The sequence below is a fragment of the Rutidosis leptorrhynchoides genome, chromosome 6, assembly GCF_046630445.1.
Source record: "Rutidosis leptorrhynchoides isolate AG116_Rl617_1_P2 chromosome 6, CSIRO_AGI_Rlap_v1, whole genome shotgun sequence".
Lineage (NCBI taxonomy): Eukaryota > Viridiplantae > Streptophyta > Magnoliopsida > Asterales > Asteraceae > Rutidosis > Rutidosis leptorrhynchoides.
In genome coordinates, this window is record NC_092338.1 from 141,905,780 (window position 1) to 141,928,706 (window position 22,927).

The 22,927-nt window shown below is 34.6% G+C and overlaps 1 pseudogene; it reads left to right on the forward strand.

Annotated features, from left to right (window-relative positions):
- LOC139856014 (trans-resveratrol di-O-methyltransferase-like) overlaps nucleotides 1–22,927 on the forward strand; it is an 89,957-nt pseudogene that overhangs the window by 56,415 nt on the left and 10,615 nt on the right.

The following is a 22,927-nucleotide window of genomic DNA, read 5'->3' on the forward strand; positions in this document are numbered from 1 at the left end:
TCATGCTACTTGACAAATGGTTGGTTCCACATGTTTCTTAATCATTTAAGGCTGCTAAGGAGCAGATTTTTATTGGTATATACCAATAGTAAATACATCTAGAAGCTGCGTATGATACGGGTACATATACCCTAGGTATACGTATAGAAATCTTTGAGAAAACGGAACGAGGATTCAAATATAGCTATCTTTTGTAAATATACTTATATTGTTTTATGTATTTAAGTCTTTAAAAGTGATTAAATACATTACTTATACGATATATGTATAAACATTATAGGTCATAAGTATTTAAGTCAAATAACGTTACGTATGGTTATCGTTTTGAAAACTTAAGTTAGTAGTTTCAAAATATACTTATAACTTATTGTTATTAATACAAAATGAGATATTAAAACATTCTTAGATCATGTTAAATATGTATATATACATATATATACACAAACGTATAATTATCATATATTGTATAGTTCGTGATATCATCGGTCAAACTAGACGGTCAAACGTTGTGTAAAACTCTTTTCGAAAACATAAGTCTCAACAATTTGGATTACTTATCATGTTGGTAAGGTTTAATTTATGTAAATATTAATCTTATAAGTATAGAACGATCGAAAAAGTGCGGGTCAACTTTAGGGTTTTTGCTTATCGTGTCGGAACCATATAGAGATTAGAGTTTAAATTTGGTCGAAAATTTCCGGGTTGTTACAGTACCCACCCGTTAAAGAAATTTCGTCCTCGAAATTTGGTAGAGGTTGTCATAAATAACAATAGGAATGTTTTCATGACGAATATGAGGTAATAATGAAATTTTATCATTATTGAAAGATTTAGATAAAACGATTCGGTTATGTGAGACGCACGAGCGAAGCTATCACAAAAGAGTGAAATGAGTAAATATAGAATTGTTGTAACCGATGACGTGATTAGGATTGATTTCCGGAATTTATGGAAAATCTTACGTAATAAGATTTGGTTCTTTGGCGATCAAGATCTTCTTTGATTTAGTGCGGCGATCTGTTTCGATTTCTTTGTCGAATATTTTGCTACAAATCCATTTCCTTCTCTTCCTTATTTCCACAACTCACATCTTCTATCCTTTCTCCTTCAACTCATACCTTAAAGTATTCTTTTAAATGCTCCATCCCGTTCTAATTCTTGTTATACTTCTAACTTTCATATCTTTCATTCTTCTCTTTCATTTATCGCCAGAAGAATCTATTTACTTCTATCCTTTCCTCGGAATTATAATATTTTTAATTCTCCCGTGTCTTTACGTTGCAATACGTATTGATATACACGGTTTGTAAATCCTGGGTGATTTTCGGCCTTTGTATTCTTCATTATTTTTCAAAGCTTCATACTTTCGTTTTCTCTTCCTGACTTCGAGTCAAGCGAGTAATGGTCCGGAATTTGTAGATATGAGATTCGAAATGAGTATAGCTAATGCTCTAAGAAAGAAATGGTAATAGGACAAATTTTGATTTGTCAAATTACCAGAATACCCCGGAAAAGATAGAACTGTCAGGATGACATGTTCCTATTATGTTTGAGAATTGGATAGAATGTAAGAGCCGTGTAACATGGCACATGATGATGGTACTGTGAATCATCACATTTCATTAGAAACTTAACATGACTTACTGTAATATAATGAAGTTGATCAAGTTTCATTATATTATACTAATTCATGCATCAGTTCCCAACACTGCTTCAGAACATTCCTATTTTAAACTTGAAGGTTTTAGAACTTAGAAACTAACACAGTTTCTTTTATGTTGTAACGCAGATATTACGGAGAGATAAATATTCTCAGATAAGAATAGTTGTGAAAATATTTCCAGAAATATGGAGAATATGTATAACGGAAGATATGAAGATATCTTATAATATCTAGGATAAGATGATGATGAAGAATATCATCGGGAAAGGTTTAGGATAAGGGGTAGGGTTTTTACTAATGGTTTCAGCAGGCACTGAATCGTTTGAATCCTTTGAAAGCAGATTCAGTTCTTGTGATTTATCTACATCCTCCTTCATACTTTGCTCAATCCGTTTTCCAGTTCCAACTCTCCTCTTTTTCTAAGCTTTACCAACACAATGTACTTCATCATTAAACTTTTGACTGTTAAAGTCGTTTACAGTTTTTGCTGCTTCTTCAGCATTTCAAGAACTACTTCATAGTCCAGGATTTTTTTTCAGAACTTCACATTCGAAATATGTAATTCTTAGGGATAGTCGTTCTCGGTATAACTGGGAGAATTTCTACGAGATTTTCAAAATACTGATTGCGGATCTCGCCAAAGAGATAACGAGTTGCTGGTACGTCTGCTGATGATGTTGTGAAAAAGGTTCTCCGGTAACAACGGCGAAAGGACAAAGTATAAATATCGAGATTATAATAGGAGTAGTCTCACTGAGAAGTCGAAGTGGAGCTGTGACAAAATTAGCTTCTTGAAAAGGAATCGTATGATTGTTTTTGATAATGAATGATAAGGAATTCGACGCGGATACATTTTAACTATAACTTCGGTTTCGAAAATTTTTCAGGTGCATCACTGTATGCATAAATCTTTCTTCCGTAAACGAGGTGCGGCTGGTTCAACTTCTCGATCGAGGTGTTTTCAAGAATCATGAAAAGATTTGAATGAGGATTATAATTGTCGAAGTACAAATGAGGTTTAGGATGAAATCAAGTGGCAAACTTGAAGAATTATTTAGTTTCATATGTTATAATCAATATTTTAATTTAATTCATTTTAATTGTCCAAAGTTAGCAGTCCAATAGTCCGATGGTTCAATGATTCATATATAATTTAATATATAATATTCGAATTAAATAATACGTATCGTGACCCGTATACCGGTCTCGGTGTCGATCACAACTCAAAGTATATATATATTTTGAAATCAACTCCGACCCTGTATAGCCAACTCCCGCCTTCACATATAGAGTGTCTACGGTTGTTCCGAAATATATATATAGATGGGTCGATATGATAAGTCGAAACCTTGCATACGTGTCCCGTTATTTAAAGTGCGTAAAAGTAAATAACAGAAATTAAATGATGATAAATAAAATTGCGAGAATGTAAATTGCGATAAATTAAATGTTAATCAGTTAACTGGGAACAGTTAGCCGGAACAGTTAGCGTGAAATCCTTTCACAATTTCAATTAATTAATTCGTTTGTTTCTAACACTTTTTATTTTTGTCCAATGTTTTCTTCATTATGCCACTTGTTGGATTCTGATAGATCAAAATCCAAATATGAAATTTGAATAGAAATGGTTATTCTGTGGTGAACGGATACGTATATCGGTAGTTGTAAGTAGGATAGTAAATGACCGTTGAATCAGATTTAGAGAATGTACAACGTAACTTATTAATGTGAATTCTAAATATTCCTCGGGTACTACCCACCCGTTAAAATATTTTCATCATTAACAGTTTGTACGAAAGAATTTTTAATTACAATCTTTATAAAAATATACTTGCATATATATTTTCTTCAGATGTAATCATAGATTCAATGAGTCAATGAAGTATTAAACTCATTTGATTTATCGTTAATACTAGATTACATAACTTCTAAAGCATTAGAGATTACATAATCGCCAGGTCGAACGAAGATAAATGAGGTAAAACGATACGTAAAGCGAAGATAATCGATGTAGAATGATATATAGAACGAAGATCATACTCGAAGTTCCGATGAGGTTTTTGAGGTATGTGATGTTGATATCCGAGATACAGTTTGTGATGTTGAGATTTTGGGGGTGACAAAAGTACTGTCGGCGTTGTTGATAGTGATACAGATTATGCTGCTGGTGCTGCTGCTGGTGTTTGTAACCTTCGCACCGTATTTTCTAAAGCCACTACCCGAGCGCGAAGCTCGTTGACTTATTCTATTATACCGGGATGATTGACAGTTGGAACGAGCGAATGAACAAGATTCGAAATATGGGATAGTATGTAATCATGACGAGATACTCTAGAAATGAGCGAGAAAATGGTGTTTCGAATAGGTTCGCCGGTAAGTGCTTCAGGTTCATCGTTAAGAGGACAATTTGGTGGATGGAATGGATCACCTTCTTCTTGTCTCCAGAGATTTAGTATATTACGAACCCATCCCCAATTCATCCAAAATAGATGATGGGAAATTGGTTGATCCATTCCGGTGACGCTGTTCTCGGAGCTCGAATGGAAATCCATATCGGCGTAGCTATCGAAGTCGGAGGAATTCGAACTGGATGAAGAATCCATCTTGTATAGTCGGAGAAATGAATTTTTGGTTTGGAATAGATTATAGGAGTTGGGTTTGGTACTCTTCAATACATAATTTACATATGTATATATAATATCAAAATCCCATGAATTACGGAGAATCTTTGAAATACGTCAGGCAATGTCTATAGTAACAGATACGCTAAGATATGAATTTTGTCTATACACTATCGATGCACTAAATGCAGTAAGACGTGTCTAGACTTAAGAATGATAAGCAGGCAGTTCCCTAAGGATGATAAGCAGATGATTTCCGACTAGGATTGATAAGCAAAACTTTTGACAGGCAGACACGGTCAAAGTCCAGACTCACTTAATGTATCCTAACAACTACTAGTTAGACACACTAATGCAAAGCCTGGTTCGCTAAGACCAACGCTCTGATACCAACTGAAAGGATCCGAAACTAATCATCCGGACGTTGTCCATATTGATTACAAACGAATTACAATAGTTGATAACATTGCGAGGTACTTGCCCTCTATATGATACATCTTACAAACGTTGCATTTATTCTTAAAAGGCAATCTATAGTTACATCCAGAATTGACATAATCGCCTGACATTTCATAATATTCAAATGACATAAACCGCCATTTACTTAATAATAGTCTCTATGAACTTCAATGACTCGAATGCAACGCCTTATGATATAAGTCCTTAATAGCCTCAAGTAGTATCCTTAGTACGAGCTAATGCACAGCGGAAGACTTAATTCATACCTGAGAATAACATGCTTTAAAATGTCAACATAAAGTTGGTGAGATATAGGTTTAATGCCGGCAGCGATATATATATATATATAGACCACAAGATTTCATATATAAACATTTTCATAAAAATATTCTAAGTGGTTGAGCACTTGGTAACCATACTTAACATTCAATCACGTCGCATATTCCCTTTAATATGAAATCTTACTACACCGTACCAAGTGTAGTCACAAAACGAAGTACTGTGCAACCGTTGAATACTGGTCGTCCAGTCCGGTTGGGGTTGTCAGGCCCGATAGATCTATCAACAGGATTCGCGTTTACAATACCGCTGTAAATATTAGTTACCAAGCTACAGGGAAGTATGCCAGTGGTACAACTCAACGTAGAATATATTTTTCAGTTACTTGTGTCCATAACGTAAATCATTTATAAAAACAGCGCATGTATTCTCATCCCAAAATATTTAGAGTTTAAAAATGGGACTATATACTCACTTTCGTCTTGAAGATATATATATTTTGACTTGGTCTCCGGTTGATATCACGAACCTATCCATATATAATATATCAATACCTTTTCTTTTTAAACAAACGTCACATATATATACTTGTTATACTTTTAATACTTTTAATAATTCCTTAGTCAGTAGTTAGCAGTTCGATGTTAGTAATTCAATTTTAATGGTTCATTTTTAGATGTTTAATAAACCCCCAACGAAATAATAAAACCCCCATCGTATATGTATTGGTCGAGATTAATCTTGACCCACGGTACCGGTGTTGTCAAATGACGTGTTGCGTACATAAAGTACCGGTGTTGTCAAATGACGTGTTGCGTACAATCATGGGATCTTATGATTAATCTTCTCGTGTTGTTTACGGGTAATCCTGAACCATATAAAATTGAATTATAAGTACATATATATAAAATATCATGTTATCTTAAAAAGATGTGATTTATTTAATTTTTCCCAATTATTTTCGTGGCTAAACTAGTCTTGGATATCCGATTTTGTTTCGGTCATAGTTTCTTCGTTACAACTCCGTTTTCGTTGATTCAACTTGCCATCTCCTTGGATCGAGTCCCTCTTTAAGACTATGAACTGTAAATACCTTAGTTTGTATTCAAAATCACACGGCATAGGTGAAACTTTAGTGAAACTTATGAAGTTAAACATTTTTGTTACAAAAAATATCATTTAATGACCATTTTTCTAAAAATACTTATACTTTGAATTAAATCATGAAATTTTTATGTGTTAACATATTTATAGTAAAAATAATTTTTCCAGAGAATAAACTTCCAATTCAAAGTTTAAGATGGTTTTTAATTATCCAACCCAAAACAGCCCCCGGTTGCACTCCGACGTCGTAAAAACAGTTTTTAAGGTGTTCTTTGAAAAACCAAGTTATACCTTGTTAAATTAGCATATACTTAAGTTATATTACAGGTCTTGAAGTATTTTAAAAGTTAAGTTAGAAGGATCTATTTAGTTTGCAAACAAGTTTGAAAACTTTCAAACTATGTTCTTGTTGTTAAAATTGTATACCACAAAATATGATAGCTATATATATATGAATCGAATAAAGTTATGAACATAGTTACTACCTCAAGTTCCTTGGACAAGGTTGCTGTAAAAGAGGAGTAAAAAGCTAGAACCAAAAGGGTGATGGAATTGGATGAAAAATTGGAAGTAAGTTTGTGTTCTTGGAAGGATTTCTTGAAGTGTTTTTGTAAGGTTTTCTTATGAGGTTTAAGTGTTGTTTTTGAAGCTAAATGATGGGGAAAATGCTTAGAGATGATCAAGTATGAAGTTAAGAGTATTTTGAGAGAGAAATGGAAGTGTAAGTATGAGAAAATGGGGTGAAGAAATGGTGTGCATGCATAAAAACGTTTTTAGGTTATAAAGGAAAAAAAGATACCTAACTTTGTTTTCTTGCTAAATAATTCATGCTACTTGACAAATGGTTGGTTCCACATGTTTCTTAATCATTTAAGGCTGCTAAGGAGCAGATTTTTATTGGTATATACCAATAGTAAATACATCTAGAAGCTGCGTATGATACGGGTACATATACCCTAGGTATACGTATAGAAATCTTTGAGAAAACGGAACGAGGATTCAAATATAGCTATCTTTTGTAAATATACTTATATTGTTTTATGTATTTAAGTCTTTAAAAGTGATTAAATACATTACTTATACGATATATGTATAAACATTATAGGTCATAAGTATTTAAGTCAAATAACGTTACGTATGGTTATCGTTTTGAAAACTTAAGTTAGTAGTTTCAAAATATACTTATAACTTATTGTTATTAATACAAAATGAGATATTAAAACATTCTTAGATCATGTTAAATATGTATATATACATATATATACACAAACATATAATTATCATATATTGTATAGTTCGTGATATCATCGGTCAAACTAGACGGTCAAACGTTGTGTAAAACTCTTTTCGAAAACATAAGTCTCAACAATTTGGATTACTTATCATGTTGGTAAGGTTTAATTTATGTAAATATTAATCTTATAAGTATAGAACGATCGAAAAAGTGCGGGTCAACTTTAGGGTTTTTGCTTATCGTGTCGGAACCATATAGAGATTAGAGTTTAAATTTGGTCGGAAATTTCCGGGTCGTTACAATGTTATTATCAAATAATGACTTTGTAACGACCTTTGTGTCACGTTATCTTTTGTAAATGCTATCTTTTATGAATGCAAAACTGGTTTTCAAACAGCATGTAGTACTTGACCGTGTAAAGATCCTGTTGTTGACGAATCGTACATGATGGTTTTGTACGGGGCGTCACATTTGGTATCAGAGCATTGGTTGTAGGGAATTAGGTTGCATTAGTGAGTCTAGACCAGTCCGAGTAGGATTCACTAATAGAACTAATCTACAACTTGCTTGTTTACTTGTTTCTACGGAACTTACTGCATGCTACTGTTTACTTTTACTGCTATATGATCTTACTGCATGCTACTATTTACTTTCACTGCTGTATGAACTTTCTGCATACTACCGTTTCCTTTTACTGCTATGTAAACTTACTGTACGCTATTGCTTATCCTCGCTACTGCATACTACTATCTGCTTTCGATTGCATGTTACTTCTGTTTAGTACTGTTAATATTACCATGCTATATACTGTTGTAGACGATCTAGGTTGCTGTAGTGCCTGATTACGTGCTTGCTTCATGCCTGCTATTCGCTGTATCGACTTGGAAAACTTACCTTTTCTAGTTCAGATGTTTTTCTGAACCCTTTTCCCACACGTCTAACTCTAAGGATTGGTATTGTAATCCACCTGTTACTACCGTTCCACCATTCTAGAGATCGAAACATTACTTCACACAATCTAGGAAGAGTACCCCTCGGATTACACACCCGCTAAAGTTGATCCTCGGAGGAGGAGACATGTGAGGGCTTGTCGGAGTAACCGCACCCCGAGCTCACTCTAAATAGCCATGTACGACGTGTAAACATTCGAAGGTTGTTCAGTTCCCGCAAGATGGCTCGTATCTCGTATGCTTTCATGACCATCACTTATCTCTTTCGTTCTTCACCACTACTCGACGATCTAACGACACTTCTGGATTTAGGACCCTAACACTCTTAGGCATTGGGGAAGTCGGGAGGACATCTCCTTTCACAAGGTCAGAGTGCCTTCTACTGATGCCTAGCCATACCTAAAGACTTGGGAGTCGCCTCAAGACATATTGTATTACTACTTGCTACACATACAACTCGACGCGAGACCCAGATTGAATTTCTAGAAAGGAACTTAACGACGTTACCTGAACCCGAACATTTTGAAGAAATTTCGGGACATTTAGGCATTGGTGCATGACCTACGGAACCTACGCACCCACACCGAGAAACCGTGAGATTAATTATGTAGATTTTTGTTTTGAGATAGCATAGATAAAGCACCGTTAGATGAAATTGAGTAGAACTTGGAGTGAACACGTTACATTGACCATATGGAGTGATATTGGAATGAACATACGATTTAATACAATATAATGACGCCAGGCCAGCGTGATTATATTGAAGTAAATCACGCAAAAGTCCCAATGTTACTATATAAGGAATATGAAGCGATTCAAAGGAAATTTTGGTAGGAACCACTTGAGTATACTTATTATGGTCTTATAAAGGTAGGAATAACCACTTAGCCTAGATACTGTACTAGAAGGGCCTAGATTGCAGAATTGATAACCCGAAAATTTGTTATAGATATAGATACCCTGGATACTTAAGGAAAAAGTTCTCAAACAGGAAAAACTTTGATTTACTTGAGGTAAAGCAATCGATATCTCAGTTATGGAGACTCGAATGGATCCTGATTTTAGTTAGGGTACATTTCTTCACAACGTTTATTGTCTCGGAGATGTTTAATGCTAGAGCGATAGAAACTTTATATCTAAGGACCTTAGTGTTATGACTAATAAGCCGTTAACAATCATGAGAGTTAAGTATTCTCTAGGACAAGCTAATGGTAATCTGGCAGAGATAGAGGAATGATTTAAGGTAGTACCTTAAAATTAACAGGTGGGTCATTTGGAGATGACCTCATGCCAACAAAACTTGGAAATTTTAATGTAGTAGTTGGAAAGGATTAGTTACCTATGCACAAACAAATGTTATTTGAGAAGGTTTATAGAATTTTTCGCGATAGTATAATAAGATTTGGTTGGAATGAACCTTAAGATTAACCTAATACTCATCAAGTCAGGAAGCTTGATATAAAAGTTGGAATGGACTTTAGGATTAACCTAATACTCATCAAGTTAGGAAGCTTTGATGAAATAGTTGGAACGGACTGGCTTTCAAGTATGAAAGCGTAAGTTATTTATAATAAGAAGATTATTCGTATATCTCCCGAGAATGGTGAGCCAAAAGCCATCTGGGTTACTTCAACAACCCGAGATCCCACAATGGAAATGGGAAGGAATGACAATGGATTTCATCCCCAAGCTACCGAAAACAATAGGCAGTTATGACACTATCTGGGTTATCGTTGACCGCCTTACCAAATCTGCTTACTTTCTAACCATGAAAGGAACCGATACAACAGATCAAGCTGCACAACGATACATAAAGGAAATTGTATCCCGTCACTCCAGCAATTCAAATTCTATATTAAGGACTACCCAAGAATCTTATCTGATGCTCATTCTTACGCGACTCTAAATCTTAACTTATTCCGAAAGAATTCTTAATCGATGATAATCACACCATTACCCTTCTTACATCGATATTAGTCATACCCGTGTGAAACTTTCCAAAATCAATGGGTAGTTAATTCCCATCCTCATACTCTCCCATTCGTATATCACTTATAAGCAACAACTTCACACTTAAGCATCTTTGGTCGAAGGACTTATGCCCTACTAATAGTCATCAACCACATTTAAATTCAACAGCTTTCATTACCTCCTGACATTGATGCTCAAATGTCACCCAAAATTTTCAAAAATCTTTTACTCGGTCTTTTTCCAACATGTAACCTTCGAAATATGAAAATTTTAGTTGCCAAAATTTTACACACACTATTTTACTGCGCGATCCTCCCAAAAGTTTTAAAAAAGTAAATTTATTTTATTTGCCATTCGTGCAAATTTTTGAAATCATATATGTTATATAACATAAAGTAAATGATTACTTATTTTGACAAATACACATGAGATCTTACTTTCACTTTTACAAATCAAATCTTTTATTCAAAAGATATTTTACCTTGAATGGTACGTGTTGTACATAACCCTAGTTTACTAAGAACTTCGTTTCTTTTCTTACATCGTCACCTTAAACGAATTCTATAAAATTTTTGTTGCTTATTATATAAATTTTTTTTTCGTTGCTTATTCGTATCCAAATCATCATGAAGACTTTACAACCGACGAAACCAAGGGGTTCATGTGTGTGTATGTGAAGAAGGCACTTACTACCACGTCATGCAGAGCCTTCGGGCATCCATCAACACTTAAACCATTCAAAATTACTGCGTTACCCCAGGGATCTTATTCGTCACACCTATCGGAGCGATGCTCTATCTTACATAACTCAAAGTCCTACCCTATTTCAAGGGATTCTCATCTAGCGATATTAACACCATTAGTATTCTGACTTTAATATCAGCCATAACCTGTTTGGCATATTGCAAAGTCAAGCAGCGATTAACTTCTCATCCTCATGCTCTATCCTTCATACCTCACTTTTTAGCAACGGCTTCGCACGTGAAGATTTTTGGACCAAAGACTTAAGTTCGGATAATCATCAAAACTACATTTAATTCATTAGTTTTCATTACCTAGTAACATGTCAACCGATGATTCAAAGATTTTTCACTCGATATTTTTCAACTCGTAACCTCTGAAATACGAAAAACTCTGTTTATTAAAATTTTTACACGTTGCTTATTTGTGCGGTCCTCACAAGATATATGGACAAATGAAAGTACTAAAAATTTTTCAGTCACTTATGCGATTTATAAAATCATATATGTATAAATTTACCCTTACTTATTTTGGGTTAGTACATACTAAGTTATACCTTCAAGATAATTAAAAATCGCTCCTTTATTGAGTTGTTTTAAGTCAAATAATTTTGTGCAAAATGGTACTCGTTATACATACTTCTAAATTTACCAAGAACTTTGTTCCATTTATGTTGTCGCATCAAACGTTTAAAGGTTTTTCAAAACTTCCTCGGTTGATTTTATTAAAGGTTTTCATATTAGACTACACCATGTAGGGATCAAACTTCTTCTCTCCCTCCGTTAGGGATGAAGCTCACTATTAAAATCTTTGTTAAAAACGCTTGAGCCACTTTGGGTGGTAGATTTATAAAAATTTGTTAGGAAGTCTTTGTACTCGAAAAATGTTCCTTTTAAGGTTAGACATGGCAAAATCGCGGGCCGATAAATCAGTTTTCTGAGGTACACTCAGTGGTCACCCCATTGTAGGAAGGGCACTAGGTGGGTTTCTATTCTCAATATTTCACGGCTAATCGCAACATCCTCGTAAACATCATCTCTATGAATCAGTAGGTTGAGGTACAAGGAATCGTTTTTGAGATTCTTTTCACTTAGAGTAAACCGTTCTTTACGACCAAGGGTCCACGTATCTTCTCGTCCGCGCATCCCCTTAAGTATAAGGATAAATTCAGAACAAATCGCTCAAAGAGTTCACCCTGGTTCAAAGATCACACCTTTCGTGCAATTCTCTTTCGAAAATGTAAAGTAACATACTTTAGGAATCTATGAATCTTGTTATCCTCTTGGAAGGGACTACTTAAAACGTCTGTAACACGGATATGGTTACTCTACACATTCCTTCCTTCGCTGGTTGCAACTATATGTTGTTCTAGTTAATGTTAACCCTAACTTCAACATGTAACTGAAAGGATAAAGTTACATTATGGAACTATGCTTTCATTCCATCTAAGGATAAGTTCACCTGCAGTATGGTAAACTGGGTGATATCGTTCGTTGTTCGTTCAGACCGTCCTGAAGGCACTATAAATAATTATGGCTTGCATCGCATATAAGTCCAATTAGTCACTTTCAGCAAAAAGTTTCAATTCATATAGTCAAATGAAACGTTCTTAAATATCGAGTTCTTTATGCCTATGGTCTCCTTCCGAAATCAATGGGTTAGTAAAATCTGTGGCTAACACTATCCAGACATCAAATCGCATGGTTATGATCACCATGTTTTCCATCCTACCTATCAGCTTTGTATTGTGACATAAGCGCTTAATGTTTTAGATGAGTTTGGTAACGTTCAAGATGCATTTCATGCATCCAGCTTACTGAAGATGCCGGTAAGGCTATAAACATCATATTTCCTTTTGTGGGTATATATTCAGATGACATATTCATGTTAACCAGAAACGAAATCAATTTGTTGATCTCTTAGGACAAGAGACTTAATTAATGGCATATATCTATTCTTACTGTTATACGCCGAAGTACCTTTCAAGGCAATTAACTCACTTCTGAGCCCTCGAGTCTCTCGGAACTTCGATACGCTCCTTCTTATTCAAAAACTGTACCATTGTTGGTCACTCCTCAAAATTTTGGGATGAAATTTTATTTAACAGGTGGATAATGTAACGACCCGGCATTTTCGACTTGCTTTTGTGCTTTGTGCTTTCGCAAAACTGCGTATTTGTGCGTACTGTGCTATTTTATACTCTGAAATCTTACTACACATGGCCTACTTTCATTTATGTGTTAAAACATGCCTTTAAGTACGAAGGATACTTAACTTGATCACCGGAAGCCTTTATGACCGTTAGTGTCACTTGATGTTACGAACAAACTGCGTACTGCGTACACGTTTAACTTTTGTCGTAATCGGAATATTATGACTACGAAATCTAAATTAGTATTTTATAATAATAATTACTTGGGTTTTTGGATGCTTAATTACGCATAGTAATTTACTTATGCTTACTAGTTAGTCTTGTTGGACTTTCTACCTTGTTGGGCCTTAGCCCACCCTACACTAGTTAGTGGACTATTTAATTAGCCCAATTATTAATAGCTAGTGACCCATTAATAAGTAAGATAAATGCCCATTTATTAGAGGGAACATGCTAGCATTTAAGTCAAGTATTATCCTTAATGTTGCATGAGATTCCAACATAAGCACCAACTTTAGACAACCATTAACCAAAAAGTAAACTTTTGTCCCCCTTTGTCCCCCCTAATTCTAACGGCCATGTACCCCCTCCCTCACCCCATTCACCTATAAATACAAGCCTCATTCCATCCATTTTACACTTGCTTTCATTTGTAATTCACACACACTCACTCTCTAATTCTCTCTCTAGTCTTTCTCTCTCTAAAAAGTGTAAGTATTTTGAATTTGTCTTCTTCTTCTCCTTCTCATCTTCACAAATTCATCATCATCATCATCATGGGTCTAGCTTTTTAGCTTTGATCTTGATTACATCTTGTAAATTCAAACATGGATTTGAATCCTTCAAGAACATGGAAGATTCAAGCTTTCTAGCTTTGAATCTTCACCCACTTTGTAGATCTATATCTTTTAACTTTAAATCTTGTTATTTTATTATAAAGATTCAAACTTGTGTTTGTAATCTTCATGTAACTTAAAGATCCAAGCTTTATGCTTCAAGATCTTCAAGAACAACCAAGATGCAAGCTTTCTAGCTTGAATCTTCATATCTTTTGATGGATCTAAGTTTTCTAACTTACGATCTCATTATTTTGTTATAAAGATCAAAACTTGTGATTATGGTCTTCATGTAACTTAAAGATCCAAGCTTTATGCTTCAAGATCTTCAAGAACACTAAAGGTTCAAGCTTTCTAGCTTTGTGACCTTAAAACTTGTGTGAAAGGGATCCAAGCTCTCTAGCTTAGGGTTTCATCACTTCGTTTGACTTAGATTATGTTCATACTTGCTTGATTGAAGTAAAGTTTGTAGCTTTAGTTGTAAATGTAACTTGTAATTGTGTTAAGACTAAGGATATGATGTTACATTGGTTCATCATCCATCTAAGACTCTTAAATGAGTAGTGTTCTTACTTGGTCTTAATATATTGTGTATTGATGGTAGAATCTTGGTTAAGGTGATGCTAACCCATCAACAAGTTGTACACTTGAAGCTACATGCATCAAGGATGAGAACCGTGATGAGCATCAAGCACTAAGAACCCCACCAGAGCACATTGCTTACTGTTTTCGGGATCTGATCAGACCACCTGGGCTACTGGAAAGTTTATTTTCAGTTAGTTCGTTTCTATTAGATGATTTTCCGTTTAGACCTCGTCTTAATCCGAGTTACGTTTTAGGATTTATGGCCTTCCGAAAGTCATTACACCCTATTAACGTTGTGCTGAAATTTCTGACCTACTCGCACTTAAACCATCGCCACGGTCAACCGAATACGAGTTTGGTTCTGGAAATTGTTCAGCAACTAGGGGACTCATATACGGATCCATAGCCACTGATTATGCGTCTTTTCGATTTATGTAGAGGTCGTAACAGATGACCCAAGTCATCCTATTGTTTCGATCTCTATTCTTGTCAAACTTACTTAGCTTTTATGATGATGAACAATGATGATGATGACACTTAAACTTATTTTATGCACTATTAGAACTTATGAGGATAACCTACTGACCTAGCAACCTTTGACTTAGGTTGACGACCTTTCGGACCGACTTAATACTTGTGTACTTTCATTATCGACTTTACCGCTCTTATCACTGTGAGTTATAGCATCCCTTTTTACTACTTTTTACTATTTTTGGGACTGAAAATACATGCGCCTTTTTATGTTTTACTTAATTGACACAAGTACTTAAACTTTACATATGTGTGGGTTATATAACGGCATAAACTTTCCCCTTAGCATGGTAACGTTTAACTATTGATTTTTGAATCGGTAGACGCGAATCTTAGATATGGATCCATAGGGTTTGACATCCCCACCCGGGCTGTCGCGCTAGCATTTAACGGGTGTTTAATACTTCGAGGACATACGCACTCGCCAGGTGTACTTTTAGGGGGTGATATTTATATTTACGTTAAGTCTAGTTACCATGTGCACACGGTTAAACATATACTTTTCATACTGTTTTGAATACTGATTTAAACTGCTGGTTGAAGCACTGAAATCTCGTGGTCTACATTGCTTTACTGATTACAAACTATAGCTCACCAACATTCGTGTTGACTTTTAAGCATGTATTTCTCAGGTGCTTAGCCGCTGTTGCTTCCGCTGTTTAGACTTGCTGTCTTGGTGTTAAACTTGCAGTTAAGGACCTGCTGTGCTAGAATTTCTGATGCATTACTTAGAGATGTCTCAATCTTGAAACTTTTCCTTTGCATTCGTAGTTTATGTTATTATCAAATAATGACTTTGTAACGACCTTTGTGTCACGTTATCTTTTGTAAATGCTATCTTTTTATGAATGCAAAACTGGTTTTCAAACAGCATGTAGTACTTGACCGTGTAAAGATCCTGTTGTTGATTATATAATGCAAAACTGGTTTTCAAACAGCATGTAGAGTTGTTTCAATTACCCTTTGACTGTTCTCGACAATTCACGTTATCTTTTGCATTACTTAGAGATGTCTCAATCATGTAGTACACGATGGTTTTGTACGGGGCATCACAACAAGCGTAGACAAAAACGATTGTGAGCTGGAAAAAGAGGCCATGCGATCGCATGGCCATTGTGCCTCAGACCCATGCGATCGCATGGAGGGCTGGGACAAGCCACATTTATAAATTTGATCGAATTCGCGATTTGTTTCTCACAATTCAATTCACTCTCATCTCTTTCTCTTTATATATACTTATATTATTATTATTATTATTATTATTATTATTATTATTATTATTATTATTATTATTATTATTATTATTATTATTATTATTATTATTATTATTATTATTATTATTATTAAGATTAATATTATTATTAATCTAATTATTAGTAATATTATATTATTAGTATTATACATAAAATACTACGACAAGGTTATGTCCAAACGATTTCATAAATGGTTATCGAGTGAGTCAAAGCTAAGGAAACTATGGGATATAGCTATGGAGGTTATGGGTAATGTCGTGGGTATTATTGGCAAGACAAACCTAGTGTTAATCATCTCCGTTACGTCTACGTACTTTCCTACAATATTGAATCTCAATATTGATACGTAAGCACTCATATTTTATCTTTTATATATTAATTGTGTATCCATGTCTAGTGCTCGAATATATGTTTATACATGCTTGTATGCTAAATTTCGTCGTTAAACAGTTTATAATGAATCATGAATTAAATACATATATTACTGGAAAAAGGTATATGATATGCATGTTTTTGGAAAGCTGGCGAAAAATCAATGACTTTTCATTTAGATATCAAATAGTTTTGATGAACGGATTAAAAGATATGATCAACTGAATTATGATTGACGTTAATTGAAATTTCTTTTGAATCTGCAATTAAGATTTAAACAACTTGTTTACGAGATTGATAAAATGGATTTTTAAATATTATCAACCGAGTAAATGAATTCTTATAGAACGCACGTCTCGTTTTGTTGAATAATTGTCAAAACTGATTGTTTTATCATATTTTAAAGCCTTATAAAAACTATAGTTTAATTTTACAAAAATTGGGAAACTATGAGAAATGTTAAAATGATTCGATTACCATGATTATTCAACTATTGTATTGAGTCAGATTGACTTTTTGAAATAACTTTTGATAACTTTTGTGTGTCGATCTCGAGCATTAAGATTGTGATACACTATGACCTGACCTAGCTTGATAGACATTTATTGACCAACATATGTTCTCTAGGTTGAGATCTACGGTTATTTGGTAATCCGAGTTTCGATCACGTTTTGGTGAACGACTTTATATGCTGCTAAGGTGAGTTTCATTTGCTCCCTTTTTAAATGCTTTTGCAATCTATATTTTTGGGCTGAGAATACATGCACTTTATTTTAAACGCAATGGATACAAGTACATACTAAATTCTACACTGAGTTTGAACCGAAAATCCCTTAGCTTTGGTAACTAGTAACTGCCAGTTATAAGAACTGGTGGGCGCGAGTAGTAGTATATGGATCCATAGGGCTTGACATCCCCGTCTGTTCCAGGTATAGAAACCCTAGCCTGAACTATAAAACAGACGTATGCTATTTGAGTTTAGTACACGTTGGTTTGCGTGTATTGTACATGTTAGTTGCATGTATGTTAAAACATGAGTACTTATTATAACGTTAAAGCTTAGTTACCAGGGTGCTCAATCTTGTAGAATAATTTGATAAACGTTTCTGGATGAAACAACTGAAATCTTGTGATCCACTTTTATATACAGATTATGCGAAACACTAAAACTATGAACTCACCAACCTTTGTGTTGACACTTGTTAGCATGTTTATTCTCAGGTTCCCTAGAAGTCTTCCGCTGTTTGCTTATATGTTATACAAGCTATATGCATGGAATCTTGCATGCTTTATTCAAGAAAACGTTGCATTTACAAAACCAACATCATGTATCTATTTCGACTGCATTGTCAACGGAAGTATTATTGTAAACTATTATTTACGGTGATTGTCTATATGTAGAAATCATCAGATGTCGAAAACCTTGGATTTAAATATTCATTTATGGTATGCCTTTTCAAAAGAATGCAATGTTTACAAAACGTATCATATAGAGGTCAAATACCTCGCAATGAAATCGATGAATGACGTGTTCGTCCATATGGATTTGGAGCGATCGTCACATGCACCTTCAGTTTCCGTACCTCCCGCACCTTCGGTTCATCCTATGACTACACGTTCTAAGTCGGGTATATTTAAACCAAGATATATCGTTGATCTTGCTGATTTAGCTACTTCACCTCTGCACCGTGCACTTTTGGCTACCTCTGAACCTAAGGGCTTCAAGTCCGCTTCTAAAGATCCAGCATGGTTTGCTGCTATGTGTGAGGAGATGGACGCACTTCATTAAAATAACACTTGGGAACTCATTCCTAGACCGGAGCATGCTAATATCGTTGGTTCAAAGTGGGAATTTCAGACTAAGTATCACTCTGATGGCACCATTGATCAGTATAAAGCACGATTAGTTGCGCAAGGGTTTACACAAGTTCCCGGTCTTGATTATTCTGCTACCTTTAGTCCGGTTGTCAAAGCATCCACGGTACGTATTGTTCTTTATCTCGCAACACTTCATAAATGGCCACTTCATCAGTTGGATGTTAAAAATGCCTTTTTAAATGGTCAACTAAATGAAACTGTGTTTATGGAACAACCGCCGGGATTTATTGATGCTCATTTCCCTAATCATGTATGTCGTTTGAAGAGAGCTCTTTATGGCCTCAAGCAGGCACCGCGTGCATGGTTTCATCGGCTTAGTATTTTTCTTACTCGGCTTGGTTTTGTTTGTAGTCGTGCTGACCCATCTCTTTTTGTCTTCAAACGTGGCTCCTGCATTATGTATCTGTTGGTTTATGTTGACGATATAATTCTTACTGGGAACGTCTCTTCTACTATGCGTCAGTTTATATCACGTCTTCATCGTGAGTTTGCCATTAAAGATTTGGGAAAGTTAAGCTATTTTCTTGGTCTTGAAGTTCTTTATACGGATTCTGGTTTGTTTTTAAGCCAAGCACGTTATGCACATGATATTTTGACACGCGCGGGATTACTTGATTCTAAGCCGGTTGCAACTCCCTTAGCAACTGCTGAGAACTTCACTTCTCATGGTACACCATTTAAGGATCCTACCTTGTTTCGTTCTTTGGTCAGTGCTTTGCAGTATCTTACAATCACTCGCCCAGATTTATCATATGCCGTTAATCAAGTGAGCCAATTTTTACATGCACCTACTATTAATCACTTTCAAGCCTTAAACGCGTCATTCGATATGTCAAAGGTACGCTGACTTATGGTTTGACATTTCTTCATTCTCCTTCTTCAACTTTACTTGGGTATTCAGATGCGGATTGGGCACGATGTATTGAGACACGTCGTTCTACTTACGGTTATTCTATCTTTCATGGTGGAAATCTTATTTCTTGGAGTGCAAAGAAACAACCGACTGTTTCTCGGTCTAGCTGTGAGTCGGAATATCGCACTTTAGCGAATACTGCGGCTGAGATTATATGGATTACTAATCTGTTAAAGGAACTACATGTTCTTCTTCCAGATCGGCCCACTATTCTCTGTGATAATAAGAGTGCGTTGTTTTTAAGGCAGAATCCCGTCTCTAATAAACGATCGAAACATATTGACATTGATTATCATTTTATTAGTGAGCTAATCTCGTCCGGGAAGTTATATACTAAGTTTGTCTCTACAAACTTACAACTCGCTGACATCTTCACCAAAAGTCTTCCTCCGCCGTTATTTCAATCGTTTCGTTCCAAGCTACGTGTTGGACCTCCACCACTTCGCTTGAGGGGGGGTATTAACGATAATTGTGCACCAAGCAAACTTGGAGAGAAAGCTAGTTTAAAATAAGTCTATATACTTTCCATATGTATGTATTTGATTGTAATTCTAATTCCTTGTATGATTATAAATAATGGAATGATAAACCCTTGAAGGGTACAGATTTTATTAAATCATCATACAAATAAATATTCCTCTATCATAGACATAGTTTGTGAAAATGGTGAAGGGCGCAATAAGTTGCTCGAGACTCAATTATTCTTTGATATGGTTATTGAAATGTCCCGTTCTTATTGATTAAAAACGTTCCATATTAATTGATTTCGTTGCGAGGTTTTGACCTCTATATGAGACGTTTTTCAAAGACTGCATTCATTTTAAAACAAACCATAACCTTTATTTCATCAATAAAGGTTTAAAAAGCTTTACGTAGATTATCAAATAATGATAATCTAAAATATCCTGTTTACACACGACCATTACATAATGGTTTACAATACAAATATGTTACAACAAAATAAGTTTCTTGAATGCAGTTTTTACACAATATCATACAAGCATGGACTCCAAATCTCGTCCTTATTTAAGTATGCAACAGCGGAAGCTCTTAATAATCACCTGAGAATAAACATGCTTAAAACGTCAACAAAAAATGTTGGTGAGTCATAGGTTTAACCTATATATATCAAATCATAATAATAGACCACAAGATTTCATATTTCAATACACATCCCATACATAGAGATAAAAATCATTCATATGGTGAACACCTGGTAACCGACATTAACAAGATGCATATATAAGAATATCCCCATCATTCCGTGACACCCTTCGGATATGATATAAATTTCGAAGTACTAAAGCATCCGGTACTTTGGATGGGGTTTGTTAGGCCCAATAGATCTATCTTTAGGATTTACGTCAATTAGGGTGTCTGTTCCCTAATTCTTAGATTACCAGACTTAATAAAAAAGGGCATATTCGATTTCGATAATTCAACCATAGAATGTAGTTTCACGTACTTGTGTCTATTTTGTAAATCATTTATAAAACCTGCATGTATTCTCATCCCAAAAATATTAGATTTTAAAAGTGGGACTATAACTCACTTTCACAGATTTTTACTTCGTCGGGAAGTAAGACTTGGCCACTGGTTGATTCACGAACCTATAACAATATATACATATATATCAAAGTATGTTCAAAATATATTTACAACACTTTTAATATATTTTGATGTTTTAAGTTTATTAAGTCAGCTGTCCTCGTTAGTAACCTACAACTAGTTGTCCACAGTTAGATGTACATAAATAAATCGATAAATATTATCTTGAATCAATCCACGACCCAGTGTATACGTATCTCAGTATTGATCACAACTCAAACTATATATATTTTGGAATCAACCTCAACCCTGTATAGCTAACTCCAACATTCACATATAGAGTGTCTATGGTTGTTCCGAAATATATATAGATGTGTCGACATGATAGGTCGAAACATTGTATACGTGTCTATGGTATCTCAAGATTACATAATATACAATACAAGTTGATTAAGTTATGGTTGGAATAAATTTGTTACCAATTTTCACGTAGCTAAAATGAGAAAAATTATCCAATCTTGTTTTACCCATAACTTCTTCATTTTAAATCCGTTTTGAGTGAATCAAATTGCTATGGTTTCATATTGAACTCTATTTTATGAATCTAAACAGAAAAAGTATAGGTTTATAGTCGGAAAAATAAGTTACAAGTCGTTTTTGTAAAGGTAGTCATTTCAGTCGAAAGAACGACGTCTAGATGACCATTTTAGAAAATATACTTCCACTTTGAGTTTAACCATAATTTTTGAATATAGTTTCATATTCATAATAAAAATCATTTTCTCAGAATAACAACTTTTAAATCAAAGTTTATCATAGTTTTTAATTAACTAACCCAAAACAGCCCGCGGTGTTACTACGACGGCGTAAATCCGGTTTTACGGTGTTTTTCATGTTTCCAGGTTTTAAATCATTAAGTTAGCATATCATATAGATATAGAACATGTGTTTAGTTGATTTTAAAAGTCAAGTTAGAAGGATTAACTTTTGTTTGCGAACAAGTTTAGAATTAACTAAACTATGTTCTAGTGATTACAAGTTTAAACCTTCGAATAAGATAGCTTTATATGTATGAATCGAATGATGTTATGAACATCATTACTACCTTAAGTTCCTTGGATAAACCTACTGTAAAAGAGAAAAATGGATCTAGCTTCAACGGATCCTTGGATGGCTCGAAGTTCTTGAAGCAGAATCATGACACGAAAACAAGTTCAAGTAAGATCATCACTTGAAATAAGATTGTTATAGTTATAGAAATTGAACCAAAGTTTGAATATGATTATTACCTTGTATTAGAATGATAACCTACTGTAAGAAACAAAGATTTCTTAAGGTTGGATGATCACCTTACAAGATTGGAAGTGAGCTAGCAAACTTGAAAGTATTCTTGATTTTATGTAACTAGAACTTGTAGAATATATGAAGAACACTTAGAACTTGAAGATAGAACTTGAGAGAGATTAATTAGATGAAGAAAATTGAAGAATGAAAGTGTTTGTAGGTGTTTTTGGTCGTTGGTGTATGGATTAGATATAAAGGATATGTAATTTTGTTTTCATGTAAATAAGTCATGAATGATTACTCATATTTTTATAATTTTATGAGATATTTCATGCTAGTTGCCAAATGATGGTTCCCACATGTGTTAGGTGACTCACATGGGCTGCTAAGAGCTGATCATTGGAGTGTATATACCAATAGTACATACATCTAAAAGCTGTGTATTGTACGAGTACGAATACGGGTGCATACGAGTAGAATTGTTGATGAAACTGAACGAGGATGTAATTGTAAGCATTTTTGTTAAGTAGAAGTATTTTGATAAGTGTATTGA